Raw genomic sequence first — 14,447 nt, 5'->3', positions numbered from 1 at the left:
ATATTTTTTTTTATAATTTTTTTTTTTATTATATTTAGTGGTGATATATAATAGGGTGAAAAATTTTATATGAATATATAATATATATATTAATTTTTTTAGAAGAAAAATTTTTGTGTAAAAATATATATGTGGTGTTATATATGTGTGTTATTTATTATTTTTTTTTTTATTTAAATGTGATATTTTTTTTTTATTTATATTTTTTTAAAAGGTGTGAGAATTTTTTTAATTTTTATATAGAAGATTTTGTTTTTTTTTTGTTTTTAGAATAATTAGTAGTTAAATAGAAAATTTTAGAATTATAGGGGTGAAAAAAAAATGTAGATTTATTGTATGTGAAAAAATAAATGTATGAGTATATTTTTTTTAGCCTTATTTTTTTTATATATGGAAATAGTGTAAAAATATTTGTATTATATATATAAATTATATAGTGAAAGTGTATTTTTTATTTTATTTTGTGGAAAAAAAATATATAATATTTTATTTTTTTTCTTTCTTTCTTTATTAATTTTTTATTTTGCACCTTTTTTCACCTGACACCCAGAAAAACTTTAAATTTCATGGTTTAGTAAGGGATGGCCTTAAATTTTTTAAAAAAAAAAATTTAAAAATTTCCCGGCTGATTTTAGGGCACCTTTAAAACAGAAAATTACCCAAATGGAATTTTAAAAAAGAAAAGGGAAACCTTTTACAAATTTTCCCCCTTTATGAAAAATTAAAACTGGAGGAAAATTTTTTAAGGGTGTTAAATTTTTAATCTCAAAAATTTTAACTTGGGGGTTTTTCCTCAGGGGCCCGTGGAATTTAAAATTTTGGTTTTTTTCCCGGGTTTCCTCTATCCGGGTTAAAGAAACAAACCTTTCCTTCAATTGCAATGGGGGAAAACCTGGTTTTTTGAATTTTTTGTCAAAATTTAAAAAGTAAGAGTTAAATTTTTTCTTTTCAAAAAGGGGTTGTTCCGAAAAATTTTAAAAATTTTTTTTGTGGGGCAAAAACCCAAAAAAGGATTTTTAAAAATTTCTTTTAGTAAGGGGTCAAAGGGTTTAAGTTTTGGGTTTTTTTTAAAATTTAAAAACCTTAAAAACTTTTTGATTTTTTTTCCCCTATTTTTCCGAAGGAAATACCTGCCGCAATCCCGGCACCGCAATAACCAAAAGGCACCAAAGGGTAAAAACGGGCCCAGGCCCCCAAAGAAATTTTAGGAAAAACAAATTCTATTTTTTTTCACGTGGTTACCTGGCCGGGGTCCCCCCTTACACCTTTGGGTTACCTGGCCCAAAACAAAGGGGGCCCGGCAATCCCAGAGGGGGCCAAAGCTTTGGCGGCATCGGTTTGGGGGGTTTTGCCCTTCCCCTTCCCCGGCCGCAAAATACCATTAAAGAAAAAAACAATCCGGCCCTTTTTCAGTCCTTCCCTGCCAAAAAAAATTTAAAAAAGGCGGACCCCCTTAATTTTCAAGGGGCCCAAATTTAGAAAAGGCCCCAATAAAGCTAAGTTCCCTTGGGAAATTTTTTTTTCCTCGACCCTTTCAGAAAAGGTTTTTTTATTTCTTGTGGGAAGAAATTTTCCCTTAAGGCCCCTTTCCCCTTTACTTTGGGAAATTTCCCTCCTAGGGCCCTTGGGAAAACAGGGTTACTAGTTTCCGGGGCTAGGGGTTTCCAAGCCTAAAAAGGTTTTTTATTTTGCCCCTTTTATATTTGGGAAGGTTCTTAAAACTTTTCCCGGGTTTTTGCCGACCCAACCAAAAACCCGAAAGGGTAAAGAAACCCGATCCAAAAGCATAAAACCCTTCTACCAGAAAAATTTTTTCCCCGGGGTTTCCCCAAAAGGGTTAAGGCTTCCCCCCTTGGAAAACCAGGCCCTCTGGACCCGAGATTCCCCCCCCCCCCCCCCCCCCCCCCCCCCCCCCCCCAGGAGCCCCTTTGGGGAAAAAGGGTTTTGGGGAAAAGGGGGAAAGGGTTTAAAACCAAAAATTTCCTTGGGGGGAAACTTTAGGGCCAGTAAAGGGAGGCTTTAAATTTTTTTCCCAGTTTTTTCCCAAAAACCCCCCTGCTTTTAAAAGTACCCAACCAAAATTAATTTTAAAAAAGGCTTCCCAAAAAATTAAAAACAAAAAAAAAATGCTTGCCCAAAAGGCCTTCAAAAGGAAGCTCAAAGGGTGTAAAGAAATGCAGGATTTATTGCATGCAGTTGAACAGGTGGGAAAACATACTCTACAATGTGGTTTTGATTCTTTAGAGGCCTCTTGTAGGGCCGCAGTTACAGGTTCTGTGATTCGAAGACATGCTTGGTTAAAAGAACAGAGTTTACCTGATCATGTTAAGGCAAAATTATTGGATGCTCCTTTACAGCATGATACCGTGTTTGGTGTTAAGGCAGAAGAGGTGTTAAAGAAAATGGAGGATAAAGCTAAATCTATGCAAACAGTCAAGGATTTCCTACAGGTATAGCTACCTCGTTTTAGCAGAAATTGGCCAACAAAAATTTGGTCCTTTCCAGTGTCAGACAGGCCACAGAGAGGCAGATACAGACGCCAAAGAGGTAGATCACAACACCAAGGCTCAAACAGACAATGATAGTGGGGCACCTCAACCCCAAAAGGAGGTGAGGACAAGTCTCAGCCTTACAGGAAACAGTCACAATGACTTTCCCCTTCTTACGCCAAGCACTTCCCTTTTGGAAGCCCCCTTGGGGGGGGGGGCTAGCACTTTTTTCTCAAAACTGGCAAACAATCACCCAAGACAAATGGGTTCTGAATATTGTGTCTCAAGGTTACAGGTTCCACTTTCATACTTTACCAAGGCTAAAAGGAATGCCAGACCTGCCACAAAATCAATGGGCAGAGGCACAAAAGCAAATTTCAGCCCTCATGGACATGAGAGCTATTCAAAAAGTACCACAACAGGAACAAGGACAAGGATTTTACTCAAGACTCTTCCTGGTCCCCAGAAAGGACAAGGCCTGGAGGCGCATACTAGACTTTTCAATTCTAAATACTTACCTGGATATTCTGAAATTATAAATGTTGACATTACAGCAGCTTCTACCCATGCTGGGCAAAAAGGCTTGGCTTGTTACTCTGGACCTCAAAGAGGCATAACTGCATGTCCCTATCAGACAAAATTGCAGAAGATACCTCTGATTCAAAGCTGGTACAATGCACTACCAATTCTCTGCACTGCCCTTTGGCTTATCTACTGCGCCCAGGGTCTTCACAAAGTGCCTGGCACCAGTAATTGCATTTTGCAGACAAAAAGGAATTCAAATATATCCATACCTGGACGACTGCCTCATTCAAGCAGAGACAAAGGACATTCTTCTACAGCATCTGACGTTTGTAAAAAGGTTGTTAATTTCTCTAGGGTACACAGTAAACGAAAAGAAGTCAAAACTAGTGCCCTCACAACAGATTATATTCCTGGGTGCCAGCTTAAATACAACGGCCCAGATGGCTTACCTCACGCCAGACAAACAAGTTCAACTAACTCATTATTTTCAACTACTGGCAAAAAAGTCCCAGCTCCCTGCAAGAAAAATTCTGCAGGCCCTGGGATTCATGGCATCCTGCATACTACTAATACCATATGCCAGACTGCATATGAGGAAATTACATTGGTACCTAAAAAGTGTTTGGACTCAATACTCTCACAGTCTAGAAGCAGTAATACCAATGATTCCCTGCCTACAACAGGAGTTTCGATGGTGGGCCCAGGCATGTTACCTAAACAAGGGTCAGCCTTTTACCCTACCCACAGCCAGGCAGACTCTAACAGATGCTTCGGATTACACCTGGGGAGCACACATGGCAAGAAAATGCATTCAGGGCAAGTGGACCACAGACCAGATTCATCTTCACATCAATCAAAAAGAGATGTTGGCTGTTCAGAATGCCCTAACAGCTTTCAAGGACCTTCTGCATCCGGGACAATTATTATTAAAGACAGACAACACCACAGTAATGTGGTACATAAACAAGCAAGGGGGCACTCATTCTTACCCCTATGCAGGCAAGCCATGACCTTGTGAAACACAGCTCTAACGTATCAAGTTCACCTGCAAGCCACAATTCCTGCCTGGAAAGAAAAATATTCTGGCAGACGATCTAAGCAGAAATATCATGGACCCTCATGAATGGAAATTGAATCCACAGATCTTCAGCATGGTAGCGCAAAAATGGGGATGCCCAGACATAGATCTTTTTGCCTCCCCACTGAATTGCCAACTACAAAAATTCTGCACAAGGACTTATCACAAGCAAGCATGGAAAGTGAATGCTCTATTGTTAGCTGGAAAAGCCTAAAAGTTTATGCCTTCCTGCCACTGCCTCTCCTTCCAAAGGTACTCCTAAAAGCCAGACAAGAAAAACCACAGATGATCCTGATTGCCCCAGACTGGCCACACCAGCACTGGTACCCTATCTTAAGGAAGTTAGCTCAAGGCCCACCATGGATTTTGCCTCAAATTCCACACCTTCTGACTCAACAAAACAATCCGATCCTGCACGGTCAGCTCAAAACCCTAAACCTGGCTGCATGGCAGATTCATTAGTCAAACAGGCAACACCTCTCTCTAAAGCTGTCATGAATGTCATTTTGGAGGCCAGGAAGCCTAGCACTAGGAAAGCTTACTCAGAAAAATGGAAGAGATTCTGCGCCTGGAACCAGGCTCAAAACCTTGACCCTCTTGATGTTCATCGTGCTATACTGCTGCAGTCATCACACTTGGGTTATCTTGTCATCAGGCGGTCCCGCAGTCGGCCGAATCCCAATGTCCTGGTCCGGCATCGGTTGTCGTCGCCTCTTCCCTGACGTCAGTGCAACAGCTTGACCCTCTTGTTCCAAACATTCCTCAGATTTTACAATACTTAACTGAGATGCTGGACAGAGGCCTATCCTTCTCATCAATTAAGATCCACGCCACTGCCATTTCAGCACATTACAACACGGATCCTCCTTTATTCTCTCATCCCTTGCTAAAACAGTACCTCAGAGGGGCTAAAAATATAAGACCTCCCCAGAGAGCACCAACACCAACTTGGGACCTCAATTTAGTTTTGGAAAAACTAACCCTGCCACCTTTTGAGCCAGCCAATACAGCCAATCTAAATTTTTTATCATTGAAAACAGCTCTGCTCCTGGCAATAACTTCAGCACGAAGAGTCTCAGAGCTACAGGCATTAATGGCAGTGGAACCTTTTATAATTTTTCATCAGGACAGGGTTTCTTTAAGGACAAACCCGACCTTTATGCCAAAGGTGGTATCTAGCGTGGCTCTTAACCAAACCATCCATTTACCAACTTTTTATCCAAACCCCCGGAATAAAGGGGAGAAACTTCTGCATTCTTTGGACATAAACAGGCAGCTACGCTTCTGTTTGGACTAAACAAAAGCTTTCAGGAAAACTGAGCAACTGTTTGTAGCATATGCTGCTGGATCACAGGTCAAGGCTATCTCAAAGCTGACTATATCTAAATGGATAGGACATTGTATACGTTACTGCTACACACAGCATCCAAATAACATTAGGCCGCATTCCACCAGGGCAACAGCCACTTCAACAGCCTTTCTCAGAGGAGTACCTACCAAGGAAATTTTGGAGGCTGCAACTTGGAGTTCAGTGCACACCTTTACCAAGCATTACCACCTGCCTCTTTACTCTAAACCCAGAGCAGGATTTGCCACTGCAGTTCTGCAGGGTCTCATAGCCAATCCTAACTCTTTATAGACCAGCCACCCAACCTTAGCTTTGGGATTCTACCCAAGTGTAATGACAGCAGCAGTGTAACACGATGAACATAGTACAGTTTTGTACCTACCATAAATGTAGATGTTCGAGTGTTCACACTGCTGCAGTCCAGGTTACTCTCCCTCCAGCCCCTCTGAACTAGCTGGACTTATCTATACCTTTCTATCCTATACAACCTTTGTGGTGTATTTGCTTGTAAATGAAGGTATTGTTATTTTTATATGTATATTTTTTATTAGCAATATGTATTGCCTACCTACTTGGGGGGCACCTGACATCTGGGGCAAGAAAAACTGAATAAAATGGTATCGGATGCATCTTATATACCCCTGGCGCACTGACATCAGGGAAGAAGCGACAGCAACCGACGCTGGACCAAGACTTTGGAACTCTGGCCGACTGCGAGACCGCCTGACGGCAGGATAACCCAAGTGTAATGATTGCAGCAGTGTGAACACTCGAACGTCTACATTTATGGTAGGTACAAAACTGTTCTTTATGAAACCTGATAAATGGGATGGGATAGCCATTATGGACACCATGCTCTACTTAGGAAAAATTTATGGATATGTTGAGTGATGAAAATAAATATGCTGGAGTCTCTGTAAATTAAATAAATGTGGCCTTCCATAAAATAGATTGTATGTTAAAGGATCTGATTACTGAGGTGAAGATAGAGTTGAATACTTTTAATTTTCTGTGGATGAAAAACCTGATCATTCCATCAATTTTTGCAATCCCAAAAATCCATACAAATGTTCCAGATCCTCCACTTCTGTCAATTGTGGCCGCAAATGGGTCCAAGACTTGCCCGCTAGCAAAATGTTTAGATTATAAGCTGAAGAAAATATCGACTGATCAAACAGGGATTTTAAAATATTTATGGTATTTCTTGAAGAGTATAAAGTTTGAATTATATGACGGGGAGTTGGTTTGTCACTATTAACATTATAGATATTTTTGCTTGTACCCCACAGTATTGGTTTAGCGTGGTTTGAAGAAGCTCTAGTAGATAAAAGTGGGTTTAAAGGTGATGAGTTTAGAATTTGTTTGGAACTTATGGAGTTGGTGTTAAGGAATAAATGTGAAATTGTTCAATCTCGCCGTTTGTTCTTACACACGGGATCGGCGTCGAGTCGGCCGCATCACTAGCTCCGCATGTTCGAGAAAGCTCGAGGCACAGTAATATCCCATGATCCTCAGGTGCTAACCCTCAGATCTAGTTTGCCGCTAGCAGCAGATCGCATATGAGAGGCTCGGGCCAGTATAATTTTTCTATATTCTTGATATATATTTCTCTTTTTTTATAGATTTATAGTTATTTCTTAGTGTTTAAATAAATAATATAGTATAGGTGTTTTTTGTGACTGTATTTAGACTAGATTAGTTATTTTAATTTTTTCTAGTTAAGGCCTAGGGGGTTTTTCTGTCAGGATTGACAGTACTTTAAATATTTTTTGCCTTAACTCTCTCTCTTTTATTCTACATATATATATATATATATATATATATATATATATATATATATATATATATATATATCATAGTGTGCTGTGTGTTTTGAATTTTTATATATATGTTTTGTTAGATTTAAACTGTTGTTTATTATTCCAAACTTTTGAAATTATTACACTTAGTGTTATATAGTGTTTTTTCTTAAGTGTGCTGTGTTTTTTGGACTTTTTCAAAAATGTCAGAGAAAGCCAAATCTGGCTTTAAAATGTGTCAGTGCGGACAGAAGATGTCCATTACTGACAACCACTCATCCTGCGTCTACTGTCTTGGCCCTCTCCACTTGCAAGAAGACTGTTCCATTTGTCATTCCTTCAGTGGGAGGGTCATGCTGGAAAGACGCAGGAAGTTGGTTGACAGAGGGTTGCTTAAACCCGATCTTCAAGAGGCCCTGGACAAGGCTGAACAGGTATCCAAGTCTTCGAAGGGGTCGAAGTCTTCAAGAGTGTCAGAGCCCAAGTCATCGGCTCCAAGCACCTCTTTTCAGATTCAGACGCCGGCTCCTATGACCTCGGTGCCAGGTGTCGAGCGTTTATTTCTCACCGAGGCTCAGGTCTTGGAGCCGGTGTCAGAGGTACCACCATCTGCTATCCTTCCCTCGGTGACGGCTTCGATCCCTTCGACCCGTTCTTCGAGGCCCCTTTCCGACTCCGATGTGGACCGAGTGGTACAGAAGCTTATGGAGAACTCTGCTTTGTCCAAACTAATCGAGGTTTCGTCCCAGCTGGTTTCGAAACTCAGGACTATTCCTTTTCCCTCAACACTTCCTCCTCCGAGACCCATCGAGTCATTGAAGCTAGGAATCAAAGAACCGATAATTGTAGAGCCCTCTGTGCCGAAGCCTCCAGTAGTGTTATCGGCACCATTGACCTCGACTCCTTCGGAACCAGCCGGAGAGTCTCGGAGCCGAAGATCTTTCCTAGGTTCCGGGGGGGACAGTCGAACGGAGTTATCGGTTCCGACTCTTCTCCTCGGTGCCTCGGCTCAGATCAATTCGGATCCGTCCTCGGTGTCAGAGCCCATGGTTCCGATTCCGGAGAGACGACCACCTTCTTCGGATCGGGTCGGATCTTCAGGTCTGGGCAGGTCTTTGACATCAAGAGGAAGGTCTTGTCTGATCAGAAACATACTTCATCGGTATCTTCTTCTCCTTCCCCAAAAGGTCCGCGTTCTGCTTCTGTGCCTTCGGCTCTTACCAAGCGTCGAGACCCAATGCCTCAGAAGTCCCCACAGGGCGACTCTGGTTCCTCAGATGCATCCCCAGAAGCTTCAGCTGAGGATGTTCCAAGGAAACGATTGTGCAAGAGGAAGCACATAGATTCCCCCCAGGAATCTCTCACATCTGACATCGATTTAGATGAAACAGAAGGGTCCCACGGTCCCCCTCTGAGGATGTCTCGTTTGCAGACATTTTGGAAATCCTGAAACAAAGGGGAGACTGGCAAACCCTTACCCCTTCTGTGGATGAATCGGTCTTGCTGAAGGCATTTGGGACTCAACCTTCTACCTCCTGTGTGACTCCGCCATTTCACGATCTCATGGATCTAATAGCCCGGAGGGCTTGGGAAACGCCCGATACAGTGGAACCAGTCCGTCGTAAACCAAATAAATACATGACGGCCCCCCAGGACAAATCTTATCTTACAAAAGGGGTTCCCGTGGATACTATGGTGGTGGCGGCGGCCACTAAGAAAGAGATGTCTGAATCATCTTCCTCTGTCCATCCTCCTAATAAGGATTCTAGGACGATGGACAGATATGGGAAGCGCATATTTAGTTCGGCGACTTTTTTCCATCCGATCGCTCAACTACCTTACACATTTCACACATTTACAGAGAGATCTCATTAAGGAACTGGGAGATACTCTCCAGGGAAACACAGATGCTGCTGTCGCCAAGAAAGTGACAGCGCAACTTAACACCCTAAACTCCATAGTGAACTCATCCATGAGGCTGATTTCATACGCAGCCAAAGGATCGAGTAGAGCGGCAGCTTCAGCGATCGCCCTGAGAAGGCAATCCTTGTTGCGCTTATGCTCCTTTGCGGAAGCCTTTAAGTCTTCCTTTGCCAATGCCCCCTTTGATGGTGCCTCCTTGTTTGGGCCCAAAGTAAAGGAGACTGTCACGAGGTGTGAACAAGAAGGGAAGACCCTATCTGCCGTAGGGGTCCATTTTTCCATCCCATCTAGACCCTACCCTAAAGGGCAACGAGGAGGAAAAATGTGGTTCTGAAAGACTCAGGGGTCTTTTCATCCCACCCAAAGTGACGCCCCCTCCAGAGGCATAGGAGGGGGAAGAAATGGAAGACGCCGCCCAGCCGGCAGAGGGGGTCCGCAAAATCAGGGCAACAGAGAGACTTTCTCTGGGAAGCCCTTCCAGCACTCCTGAGTGCAGGCCCAACTGTCCTACTCTGGAGGCAGTCGGGGGTCGCTTGGCTTTATACCCAGAGGCCTGGCTAAATCTTACATCAGATTCCTGGGAAAAAGCATAGTTACCAGAGGCTACAACATTCTCTTCATCAAAATGCCACCCAACTCCAAAAAGCTCCCAGACGTTCCACCCAGTCTGCGAGACCAGGCAACCGTAGAGATAGGAAGGTTGCTCGAAAACAGAGTCATCCAACCAGTCCCGGCGGACCAAATAGGATCCGGAACTTACTCAAGGTTCTTTTTAGTTCCAAAGAAAACAGGGGACTGGAGGCCAATTTTAGACCTCAGCAAATTAAATACCTTCGTGAAAAAGGAAAAGTTCCGGATGGTCAAGATACAGTCAATCTTTCCCTTTCTGCAGAAGAGCGACTGGATGTGCTCTATAGATCTCAAAGATGCGTACTACCATATCAAGATGGCCAGGGCGTCCAGAGATCATCTGCGCTTCCGGCTGGGAGCCAGTCATTTCCAGTTTCGCGCTCTGCCCTTTGGTCTCACCTCAGCCCCCAGGGTGTTCACCAAATGCATGGCAGTAGTAGCGTCTCACTTGAGACAAAGGGGATTCCGGGTGTTTCCTTATCTAGATGACTGGCTCCTATCCGCCACCACCGAGTATCGTCTTCTACAAGCCAGGGATTACACCATCAGTCTCTGCTCTTCGCTAGGCATAACGGTGAATTTTGGAAAGTCTGTCTTATCGCCGTCACAGCATATCTTATTTATAGGAGCACAGCTAGACACCTCCCTGGCTCAAGTTACTCTCCCCCCACCAAGAGTGTCAGACCTCAGACATCAAATTTCAGTCCTTCTCCAGAGCAAGAGAGTCCCTGCACGACAAATATTAAGAGTACTAGGCTTGATGGCAGCCTCCCTTATTGTAGTTCCCTTAGGCAGGATACATATGAGGATTCTTCAATGGATGCTATTCGCCCAGTGGTCATATCGACAACTTCCACTGTCTCACGAAATCTTGATCATGAATTTTTGCAAGAAGGATCTCTTGTGGGGGATACACAGTCAAGATCTAACACTAGGACGGCCGTTTGTATTACCCAGTCCGGTAGCAACTCTAACCACGGACGCTTCCCTGATATGGTGGGGGGGATTTTTTCAGGGACAAACAGTCCAAGGTCAATGGTCCAACTTGGAGTACAATCTGCACATTAGTGTTCTAGAGCTGAGGGCAGTGTTTCTAGCATTGCAACACTTTCACAAGTCCTTACCTCAGGGAACAGTGACAGTTCAGACAGACAACATGTCAGTGGTCTGATACATAAACAAGCAAGGGGGAACCAGATCTTGCCCGTTACGCAGAGAGGCCCTCAGAATTTGGCAATGGGCGAAGTCCACTGGACGCTTTCTGATAGCAACGCACATCCCGGGGACTTCCAACGTAATCGTGGACAGGTTTGGTCCCTCAAACCTCGAGTGGTGGAAGAGATCTTCCGCCGATGGGGCCAGCCTTGCTGCGACCTGTTTGCATCCCCATTGAATGCCAAATGCAGAAGCTACTTTGCCCTGTTACCCCCTCCAGGGGGTGTCCCCAGGGATGCACTGGTACACGATTTGCCCCCGGGTCTCCTTTACGCTTTTCCTCCTGTTCCACTAATTCCCACTTTTTTGCAGAAAGCCAAACGTCTGGACAGGACCATAATACTGATAGCCCCATTCTAGCCTCGACAAATCTGGTTTCCCTTCCTTCAATCTCATCAAGTGGAGGAACCATGGATGCTGGACCCGGAGCCAGACCTGTTGACACATTCGTCGGGAGTTCCTCACACCTTCCTCAAGTCCCTCAAACTGACAGCTTGGCTGCTCCGCTTCCCATCTTAGCCAGGTCGGAGTTACTATCCCCTGCAGTACAACAAATTATTGTATCTTCTCACAAACCATCTACAAGGAAATTGTACAACAGCAAATGGAATCGTTTTGCGCACTGGGCCTCCAAACAAGGTATAGATCCATTCGGGGCTCCAGTACACAAGATACTAGATTTTCTTACCACACTTTTTCAAGAAGGAGCATCAGCGTCCATGATAAGGGTTCAACTGGCGGCTATATCCAATTTTCATATTGGCCGCGAAGATGGTTCTCTTATGTCCCACAGGCTTTGTAAAGTCGTCATGAAAGGTACCTTTCACCTCCGTCCCCCCTTTTGTAATCCAGTAGCCCCTTGGAATCTTAATCTCATGCTGTCACAACTCATGTTGCCCCCATTTGAACCAGCAGCCACAACTCCGTTAAAATTTCTTTCATGGAAAACACTTTTTCTGGTTGCAATCACTTCCGCCAGGAGAGGTTCAGAGTTGCAGGCTCTATCTATCCGACCCCCGTACATGATTTTTCATCCAGATAGAGTAACCTTGCGCACCAATCCATCCTTCCTTCCGAAGGTTTGTTCGATTCAAAACATCAGTCTATCGAACTACCTACCTTCTTTAAAAAACATTCCAATAAGTTAGAATACACATTGCACAAATTGGACGTTCACAGGCAACTGAGATTTTACTTACATAGGACAAAAGAGTACAGAAAGTTAGACCAACTATTTGTCTCATATGCTGACCAAAGGAAAGGACAGGCAGTAACGAAAGTTACCTTATCCAAATGGCTCTCAGATTGCATAAATTTTGTATATGCTGAATAGAAACAGCAACTCCCTTTCAAACCCAGAGCTCATTCTACAAGGGCGATCGCTACCTCTTCAGCCCATACCCCTCGTTTGCCTTTAGATACCATTTGTGCAGCGGCAACTTGGGCAAAACCACATACTTTTATCGCCCGCTATAAACTAGACAAAAGCTCCAGGGACAGAGCGACGTTTGGTTCCACTGTACTCAGGAATGTTCTCCCTTGAGCCACCCAGGAAAAAGGAGCTAGGGACGCTACCCGTGTGTAAGAACAAACGGCGAGATTGAACAATTTCACATTAAGAAGTTATGTTCTTACCATAACGTTCCATGTGAATTGTTCATCTCGCCTTTGTTCTTACATTCCCCCCCTCCATCCCCCGTCCTGCGGTCTGGGAGAACGGGTTCGACTGAATTCCTTTTCAGTCTTTTCTAGATATTGTTAGCATATTATTGTGCGTTAGTAATGGCATCTTTTCGCCTCTATTTGAGGGCAGGGTTCCAGACAGTGTGTAGTATCTGTTTATAAGTGTTCAAGACACAGTTCTAAAGGGATTCTTCTGGTATAGCAAACTAGATCTGAGGGTTAGCACCTGAGGATCATGGGATATTACTGTGCCTCGAGCTTTCTCGAAGATGCGGAGCTAGTGATGCGGCCGACTCGGAGCCGAGGATCGGCTCCGAACCCGTGTGTAAGAACAAAGATGAGATGAACAATTCACATGGAACGTTGTGGTAAGAACATAAATTCTTATTTTGTTCACTGTGAAGGAGAGTTCTGTAAGCAGGAAAGTGGGGTAGCAATGGGTGCATGTTGTGCCCCCACCTATGCAAATATAATGTTCTACACCTGGGGACAGAAATTTATTTTTAATTCTCCCTACACTCAGTATTGGAATTATTATAAACGGTACTTTGATGACATTTGCATTTTCTGGATTGATACAGAAGAAACATTGATGGAGTTTGAGTATTTAGGGTCTACTACAGATTTTTTTTAATTTACCTATGAGATTTCTAGAGATGTAATGAATTACTTGGATGCCAGTATTCAAAAGGTTGAAAATATTCAGGGGTTTAAATCAACCTTGTATCGTAAGGACACCTTTTCAAATTCTTGTTCCAAACAGAAGAGAAGTGTAGTTAAAGGGCAGTTCATAAGGGTATCAAGAATGACCTCAGTTGAACAAGATTTTATTAATGAATATGTGAAGCTCTAGAATGTTTCTAGAGAGGAAATATCCACCTTGGATGTTAGAAGATGTAATGAATGAAGTGGAAGAAGGGAGGAAGGGCAGTTATGTCCCTATTTTTGGGAAGGAAAATGTTAAGTTGAAATTATATAGTTTTAACTATGGAGAGGGTACAAACGTGACACAGAACAGATAGTGGCAATAATGCAAACTTTAAAAGAGGTTTGATATTGAACTACAGCAGTTATGCAAACCTTGTTAAAATGTTAATTGAGAAAGCTTTGCTAGCTTTTCTGCCTTGGAGGTGGTTTTTAAAGACCCTGTTAAATTTGTGTTTAGAAAGGGGTGTAACATTGAAATTTTATTATAAGATAAAAGCAAAAATAATATTTCTAGAGAAAGGTTGGTACGTTTAAATGTGGGGCTCAATGCCCATACCTACTCAATAGTGAATCAGTGTACATTAGAGGCAGGAACGGGTGTATACAAGCTAGAACATTTGCCAGTTGTGATAGTATAGAGGTCATGTACATCGCTGTGTATAAAATGTGTAAAGCCTTTTATGTAGGGAAGAGTGAGCTGAAGTTCAAAAGGAGGATATATGAACAACTATAGGACGTTAAAACTAAAGATGAAATGAAAGCATTATATAAGCATACTAAAGGCTGTAGTCAGGCTGTTTTTTAATTTTTTTGTACTGAAAGAAGTAGCACAGGGCCCGGGTGGGAAGGGGGACCTTGAGAGATGAGGATAGAATATAAGAAGTTGTAATGGCATCTGGTGTTGGAAGCCAGTAGATACCCTGGTTTGAATGAACGTGTCTCCCTGGCCCTTCTCCTGAAGCTTAGAGCAGCCATGTTGTTATTATAGATTGGCCACATTTCTGTTCAGTTTCTAGTCAAGTTAGGATCATCATTATTATTTTGTCTTG

The 14,447-nt window shown here is 42.9% G+C and overlaps 1 protein-coding gene across 2 annotated transcripts in view; it reads left to right on the top strand.

The window, feature by feature from the left end:
- Positions 1-14,447, top strand: part of COPS7A (COP9 signalosome subunit 7A) — a 490,679-nt gene that overhangs the window by 418,358 nt on the left and 57,874 nt on the right. The window lies entirely within an intron of this gene.

This window comes from Protopterus annectens, chromosome 8.part0, assembly GCF_019279795.1.
Source record: "Protopterus annectens isolate FY-2018-M chromosome 8.part0, PAN1.0, whole genome shotgun sequence".
Classification (NCBI taxonomy): domain Eukaryota; kingdom Metazoa; phylum Chordata; order Ceratodontiformes; family Protopteridae; genus Protopterus; species Protopterus annectens.
The sequence above is the reverse complement of the archived record's forward strand: the minus strand, read 5'-3'. Positions and strand labels throughout refer to the sequence as shown.